The sequence below is a fragment of the Pteropus vampyrus genome, unplaced genomic scaffold (genome assembly GCF_000151845.1).
Source record: "Pteropus vampyrus isolate Shadow unplaced genomic scaffold, Pvam_2.0 Scaffold52, whole genome shotgun sequence".
Taxonomy (NCBI): domain Eukaryota; kingdom Metazoa; phylum Chordata; class Mammalia; order Chiroptera; family Pteropodidae; genus Pteropus; species Pteropus vampyrus.
Window position 1 is genome coordinate 149,306 of NW_011888833.1, and position 8,610 is coordinate 157,915.

Genomic DNA, 8,610 nt, shown 5'->3' on the forward strand with positions numbered 1-8,610 from the left:
TGGCTCCATTTCCTTCTGCCTGTTCCGGCAAAGCTCCTTGCGGGAGGGGTTCAGGCTGGGAGGGGTTCAGCCTGGGAGGGGTTCAGGCTGCCGGCTCCTTCTTCCTCCCCACGCCCGCTCGAAAGCCTCGGGCTCTCGCGGGCCTTACCGAGAACCGTGGCGGCCTCCACACTGCCACGGCCTGTGGGAACGCTGGGTCCTCGTCTCTGTCGTGGCTGCACTGGGCACCGGTCACCCCAGGTGAGAGCACCCGGACTCGTCCTCGCTTCCCCGGGTGCACTAACGAACGGTGAGGACACACGCATCAGCCTCGCGACTTTCGCTCCATCTCTCTGTCACCCCGCCTGCCCCGGCACACGCACGCCGAGCACCCGGAGCTTCCCACGATGCCCTCACGGGGCCCGGCTTCCTTCAGAGCGCTTTGCGCCTTGTACCCCGCTCTGTCATCGCGTATGACGTTGATGGCTGTCTAGAAGCCAGACTCCCCTAGGACTGGGGTCGTGCCTATTTTATTAATCTATCCCCAGTGCCCCAAACGGCGTCGGGCCCATAATAAGCGACATTGACCCTTGTCGATGTTTTCCTACCCTTGCAGGGCCTGGAACCTTTGTGGCTCTGCCTTCAAGCCCCTCCCCCAGTGCCTACTGAGCCGTCCCCCGTGCCCTGGTGCAGGCGTCCTGTCCGCTCTGGGCTGTGTGAGTCCCCTCGCCCGTCCTCCCTCACTCACCATCTGCGGCTCGCACACATTGCCTGTCTCCCGCTGGAACAGAAGTTCCCTGAGAACTCGAGTCTTCACCTGTTTCTTTTACGGCTGTGCCACCAGCAGCCGAAACAGTGCCCGGCACGTATTTGCGGAAGAGACTCGCTTACAAAGCCCCTGTCGAGACGTCCTCTGTGATCGACTCCGGGCACAGCGCTGCAGCGTCGTGCGTGGCCGTGGCCTGGAGGAGAGTCCAGTGGGACACACCGGCCTGCACATCACACCTGGGGTGGCCCTCACTCACGCTCAGCTGCTTGGCCTCCTGGCCGTGGCCAACCTCAGCCAACATCCTGGAGGCCACGGGGCCCCCTCTGCATGGCTCCTGCCATGGCCCCAGCCCCTCCCAGCCCCCTGCTCAGGGCAGACACCTGTCCGCCCCCTCCGCCTGTCTCCATCTTCCAGTTGGATGAATGAATGCCTGTGCCTAGTCTGGTGCTGTCACGGCTCAGACACACCCCCAACCCGTGCGCTCACTCATTCTTCGTGCGTTTCCTGACCATGGACCACGTGCCCGGCCTGCCCTGGGCCGATGGGAGGTAATGAAGTTCTTGCCGTCGTGGTGTTTGAATCTTGATGGGGAGACGGACAGCAAATAAGCAACCAAGTAACTCTCGTCTGCTTATGGAGCTACAGGAAACAGGGCGAGGGCCGCAGGAACTCTGGGCCTGGGGGCGCATTTTCTCATGGGTTCATCAGAGCCGGTGACACTGGAGCGAGCCCCATGGATTCTGGAAGGAAAGGACACTCCCAGAGCAGGTAAGGGCAGGGGCGAAGGCCCCGAGGGGCAGGTGTGCTTGCAGGAAGCCCAGTGACCGCGAGCCGAGCGAGCAGGAGGGTCCTAGCAGGGAGAGACCGGCGTCGAGGCAGCCTAAAGGTAGGGTGACAAGCCCCCCAGAACCTTCTCAGGCTGGAGAAGGAGCGAGAAGAGGAGGGGACCATGGGAAAGGGCAGGAGGAGAGAGTGAGGGTCTCGGCGGCAGGTACGCAGGCCAGATCCCCAGAAAGGCTGCGCGGGGTGCCAAAGCCCCAGGAGGCACAACAGAAGTGGCTGTATCAAGCTCTGGGAAGTCCGTGCGACCGGCCGCCTTGATAGAGTCCTGTGCAGGGGACAGCCCCCGGGCCCGAAGGGACGCTGGCCTCCCCCCAGTGAGCCCCTGAACTGTGGCTCCGTGTCAGCGGGGGAACCCCAGAAGTGACAGCACTTGAGTTTCGGGAAATAAAGTCACGTTTCTTGCACATCTGAGATTATGGATTGGGATCAGCTCTCCCCGTTATTCTGAGCACAGTAGACTAACGGTAACGTGCCTTGGCTGCGTCTCTGGCTGACCTTTGCCCCTGGGGATCGGCACATCTTGCTTACAACAACAGCTGGAAAGAATGGCCGTAAGCAGAGAGGCCTGCTCTGCGGTGGCCTACCCCAAAAGGGGCCCCAGAGCATGCAATCACTGGCTTCTCTACAAGACGGCCACCACTGGTATTTCCGCAAAAAAAACAAAACAACCAGAAACAGAAACACATCCATCCCTAGCTGCAGCCCAGAAAGTATTCACACCGCCCTGCAGCTCTGGCCGGGGCCCAGACTCCTGGAATTCGGGGCAACTGACACATTCCAGCATGCTGCGGCGATGTCGGCAGCAGACGCGGGCGGAACGCTCTAGAAAGATGGAGTCTTCCAGAGCGCCTGCCTCCGACTTCTTCCTAAGATGCGGAGAGGCCGATTTGGAATCGAGGATTCCCTTCCTCCTCCGGGAGCTGCCCCGGCACGTCTGTGTTTCAATCTCCACGAAGGACGCACGCGCTCGCGCCTCGCTTGAGAGTTCGGGCTCGTTGAGGGGAGTTTTAGTCCGTGAGCTGCAACCGAGGGACCCGAGAGGGGTTTTTGTCACTCCTTGTATCCCAGAGCTTTCAGACAGTGCCGGAGGGAGCCCCAGACCCGTGAGGCTCCGCATGGGAGGGCCGTGTGGAAGGATGGGGGAGCCGGGGAGCCGGAGGCACACAGCTGCGTAGGGACGGGCTTCACACGTCGTTTCTTTGACGTTTTCTGAGTCGCGAAGCATTCTGACGAGCGAGCGGGTGGATTGCTGACAAGCCTGGGTCTCCTGCATCCCAGGGGGCTTCCCATCCCCACGTGCTTCGCTCTCTCTCCGAAACGCAGCAGCCTAAAGCACAGGACACACCTCCTGGTTTTCCACCTTCAAAAGACAGAGAGTCATTGACTCCGAGCTAGGAAAGGTGACAGGAGACTGAGACCGGTGGCAATTGCCCGCGAGGGGCCCATCTCTTTTTGTAAGTGGCAGAGAGGAAGACCAGTCAGATAATAGATCACACGGAATGTCTGCAGTTATAAATGTCAGATGCTCCTCCTCGAGAGGCCAGCCTTCCAGAAATAAAGTATACAGCTCAGCAGTGGCCCCAACTCCCGACCCCGCTAAGGAAAGGTCGCACAGGCCACTTTGACTCACGCGTGCTTGCCCTGAACCAGGCGGATCGTGCTAAGGCAGCAGAGGGAAGCTGGGATTCGGTCCCTTACGTGGGAAGGCTCATCTGGGGTGTCACAAGGACTGCCACGATGCGCCGATCCACGTCCTCGGAGAGCCGGCCGATGTCCGAATGTCAACTTGGATGAAAACCAAGAAAGCTACGATGACCACTTTTGTACCCCAAGGAAGCTGGGAGCGAGCACGGATCACGTGACAAGCATCCGTGTCCAGGGGGACAGGGACGAAATGCCGGTGAGGTCTGTTCCAGCTCGTGAGCCGAGCCTGACGGACTCTGCCTGGCGTTTGTGGGCCAAGCTGTGAGGAGGAGAGACGGTGAGCAGCGAGCCACCAGCTCAGACCCGCGAGACATTGTGGGGTCTCACACCAGGGCAGGGACGACCGGCCAGAGAAGGAGGAGCTGAGAAAGAGAGGAAGCAACTGGAATGACGAAACGGAGGCTGTAATCAAGGCGGGAAACTCAGCAAACCGTAGAATTATGGGGCGGCGCAGCAGCTAGCTGTGGTTTGATGCTTCCAGCTCAAATGGCCTGTGGCAGAGCCCCAGGGGGGTGGGGGGAATCTGGGACCTAGCGGGCAGGGGTCAAGAAGATTTTCGATCACAGCCAAAGCCACAGAAAGGGAAGACGATGCGTAAGGAGAGGATGAGTCACGGGGAGAAGGCCGAGGGCAGCACGCGAGGGCAAAGCTGGGAGGAGGAGAGAGGACGCTGTTGTGACAAAGGCCCCTATCCCTGGAACGAGCTTTGATACAACGAAGATTCAAAAGACAGAAGAGACGAGCCTCCGGGCTGGGGGTTTCGGGGGGACTGCATGAGGTCTGGGGAGAGGGAGGGAGGTTGCAGAGCCTGGCGGCGGGGGTGTCAGGGTCACTTGGGTGAGGACCAGGGACAGGATGTGTCCTCGAATGGGCGGGGGGCTGGGGGCATGACCCCTGCAGCCCTGGCTCCAGCTGCTTCTCTGTCTGGGCGCCCAGACCCGGGCTCACCCTTCGGGTCTTTGAATGTCACCCCCTCTGGAAGACCTCGTCAACCACCTGACAGTACCACGCGGATAGACCTTCCCCCTTCCCCCTGCACACCTGCACGCACGTGCATGCTCACATGTGCGTGCACACACACACACACACACACACACACCCTGGGCATCGCTTCCTCGTTCTGTCCGTAGCACTCACGCCTTCTGACGTTCTGTGTCATTTGTGTATTTATAGGATCTACTGTTTACTGTCGATGTCGCCCTGAACACGGCTGCTTCCACAGAGGCGCCAGTGCACAGAACAGAGACGCACACGGAGCTCCGTGGGCGTTGGAGCCCCGAGCGGGATCTCGGGGGGTCGACCGGGTGGGCGTGCAGGAGCCGGGCTGCGATGGGCAGCTTGGGGGCGGGGAATTGCTTCACCCTTGCAGGGAAAGGAGAGCCACCCGGTGGGCTGGGACCCGATGCCTGGGAGGAGGACGTAGGGCAGGGAGAGGGCAGGTCGTCAGGGGTCAGTCAAGGTCACACGCTCTGGCGTCTGTGTGCCTCTGCCAGATTTCAGGGTGGAGGCGCGAGGAGGTAGCTGGGCTGACGAGTCCGGAGCTCGAGGGGACCACTGCCCTAGAGATATGGATCTGGGGTCATCAGCACAGTGGTGGCATTTAAGGCCAAGAGATGGGAGGTCCCCAAAGGGAATGAGAGCAGAGGACCCCAGATGGAAACCCAGGATGCTCCAAGGGCAAAGGGTCAGGGAGAAGGGGCTGAGCCAACAAAGGAGCCAGGAAAGGAGCAGGTAAGGCAGGAAGGGGTCAGACGTGGGGTGGCCGGCGGGCGGCAGAGCTGGGTGCGAGCGGCCGCACCCGTGGGACTCACCGCAGAGAAGGGTTTGTGTGTTCTTTTACCGCGGGAGAAGGGGCGTCTTCCCGCGGGTGAGCGGGCAGGGTCTGGGGCCTGCACGCAGAGACCTGGTGCAGCCGGAGCACCAAGGGCCACCTGGTGTAGCTGCCGGCAGGATGCGGTCCAGAGCGTCCCCGGCACACACGAGGATCGCCCGGGGTCCCTAGGGCCCTCCCGCTCGTCGTGAATTTAAAGTGAGCTCCGTCTGTGTGCCGGCACGTTTTCCGCCAGCGGTACTGACATCTCTCTCCTTCGCTTCGTTTATGAGTTTATTTTTTCTCCTCGGAAGGACTTTAGAACAGAGCCTTGTTGGAAAAACAAAAGGTTGCATTTGGCCGCAAACAAATAACGTGAGATCGGGAGAGGAAGTCTAAAAATCCCACAGGGTGCGATTTCTTGCCAGCCTGCTTCCTTGGAAAGCCCATTTCCCTCAGCTTTACGTGGACGTCCATCCCCCCTTTACCGAGATCTAAAAGTTAACCCAAGTTCGCGGCATCTTGTGTTTGGACACAGAGTCCCCCCTGGCCTGTCCTTGAAATGAGCTTCTGTCTCCATCAGTCCAAAGTGCAGGGATGAAATCACCCCTTTTTTCTGACATGAAGCATGTCACTTTCATTCTGCCACGTCCGGCTTGCTCAGAACCATCCTCCCCATTTAAATCGTGCATGTTTCAGCGTCCGTCGTACTGGTCAGGCCCCCTGTCCCTCCCGTCGAGATCCTGTCCACCGCCCTCCCGACCTCGTCCCCGCCACGCCTGGCCCTCGTCCAGCGTCTTCGCGTCCCAGCCCGGGGCGAACATAAGCACAGGCCCAGGACCCCTGAGCTGTGGCCACGTCTGTAACGGAGGTGGAAACTGGGGACGCTGCAGACCTCGGGCGCTGGGACCCGTTCGGTTGATGGCGCTTTGACGAGGGAGGGGGCTGGGCAAGCCCCCAGTTCGCCCCCTCCCCACGCGACCACAGAGGATGGATGTTCAGATGCCACCCCTCACCCTTCACGTCCTGTGACCTCCTCTCCTGACCCGTCCTCTGAGTCCGTCAAGGCCTGGCACACGCAGCAGGCGTCACCAATGCTGGCTCGTTGGAGAGGGCAGCCGGCCAGCAGGCGAGGGCCTCTCCTCTGTCCTAGTCCTTCGGTCGTTAGGACAGATACGATCTACAACGCAACGCTCGATTTCTAAGACAGAATGAAAGTCAGATGTTCCAATGAAACCCACAGAACCCGGATGCGAGATGGCGTCCTCGGCACAGATGGCCCTCGGTCACCCGCAAACCTCCGTCTGTCTCTCCCAAGCTTCTTTTTCCCTCCTTCAAAGACATCCAAAGCTCCTAAGTTTCTCCAAAGAAGTCACCGTCTCCCGTTCCTCCTCCTCCCCAGCTGTGCTCGGTGCGGCTCCCGGGGACCGTAATGTCCTCTCTGGCCTTGGCCTGCACCACCAGTTTGTCCTCTAGCATAAAAGTCACTCTTCCAGGAAGCCTTTGCTGTCACCCGTCCTCTCCATTCCTCCCCCCGTCTGCAGAGGTGGGACCCCTACCTGGGGCCCTTCTCACCAGTACTTATTTCCTGTGTTACAAAGTTTGGTTGGCCTGTCTATGTCCCCCACCAGGATGCAAACATCGTGAGACAGTAGTTTTGTTCTGTTTTAAATCCATACTTTAGAGCTCATTTCATGGAGGAGTGGTATCCGCTCAGTGTTGTGGACTGAGTGTGTCCCCCCAAATCCATCTGTTGGAGCCCTGACCCCTGAAGGGTGGTATTTGGGGGCGGGGCCTTTGGGAGGTGATCGGGGTTGCCGAGGCCGTGAGGGAGGGGCTCTCGGGATGGGATTGGTGTCCTTATAAGGGACACCAGAGGGCTGCTCTCTGTCCAGGGGCATGCATGTGCCCGGGAAAGGCCAGAGGGTGGCTGTCCACCAGCCAGGAGGCGCGCCCTCCCCGGAAATGAAACAAGCCGGTCCCCTGCTCCTGGTCTCCCCAGGCACCAGAACTCCGAGTGCTGCTGTGGACGCACCCCCCACCCCCACCGCCTCACGCCGTCTGCGGTGCCTCGTCATGGTGGCCTGAGCTGACTGGCACATTCACCAGACTGCGTCCCTGCTGAGGCTGGGCACCCTGACTCCTCACCCACAGCAATGCACCCCCCACCCCCAAGACACTCAGCTCTGAGCCGGGAGTGCGGGCGGAACGAGGCGCTTCTGACTCCCTGGGACCACAGAGTCCCTAGACCCTTCATTAATTTGGGGCGCTCTCCGTTCAGCCCCCCCACCCCTCGTAAAGAGTGCGCCTAACCAGGATCACAGTGGAAGCCAGCGTTTCGAGCCCCTTCTGTGGGCCAGACAAGTCCCCGGCAGGTGTCATCTCCCAAAGCCCAGTGGGTGGACACTGCGTTTGTTTACCGTGGGGGACAAAAACAGAAGTGGTCCTGTCCTCGCAATCTGTGAGGTGACAGTAGACAAAGCATTCACCCTCTACTCATAGCCTGCGATACGGGCACTAAGGTAACGGTCCCCAACAGTCAGCGGGGACACGGCTGGCTAAGGCCGTTAGGAAGGACCATCGGAGCTGCTGAGGTTTAAGCTGAGCCCTGAAGGCAGAGGCGGGCGAGGCAGGGGTGGGCTTCTGGGCTGCGGAGCAGCCTGCGCAAAGGCCCTGCAGTGGGGACACGGAGGGCAGGTCTGAGCCGCCGAGTGAGGACAGAGAAGCTGGCTCTGAAGAACCCAGAGGGGAGGCCGTGGTGTGGGGACAGAAGTGGTCAGGGCTGCCGAGCCTGGCCCCCGCGCTCGCACCGGTCAGGTCTGGAAGAGGGAGGCGTCCGGTGTGTGGGGCCCGGCTCTGCCTTTCGCCTCCGCGGTAGCCCGGAGGCCAGCCTCAGCCCTGCTCTCCAGACAGACCCCTGAGGTTGAGGATGCAGACGTGACTTGCCCGGTCCCCGGATGTGAGTGGAGGGGCTGAGACGTGAGTCTGCCCCCTCGCCCTGCCCTCCCCAGGGCCCTGAGCGGCCCCAGGAGGACCCCAGCTCACCCTGCGGTGCCGGCGCCTTGGGTGAGGGTTGGGGGAGGCAAGAGGCTGGCCCCGCGGGGCTGAGCGGCACCTGCTTTGCGGGGCTCGTGTGAGTTCTCCTAGGGGTGTCTTCTTTTTCTCATCGAAGTGGCCTTTCTTGAAAAGAGCGATAACACAATCTATCATTCTCGGGAGACTGTCTTTGGTGACAGGCAATCAATAGCCCCACGACTCCATAAAGCACAGCCCTCGCTGGGCCAGGCTGGACGCCCGGGCCCCCCAAGAGCAGCGAAAGGCCCTGGGGCCACCCGAACCTCCCAGGGGAGGTCAGAGGTCAGAAGTCGAGTTGTGGACGCACCAGGACAGTGGTCCGGGCGTGGGGCTGGCGGCTCGTCTGGCTGTCTCCCCGGCTCTCTGTTCTCTGAGAATCTGCGTGGCCACAGGCCGGCTGTTCGTCTCCTTCTGCATCCGTCAGCTTTTC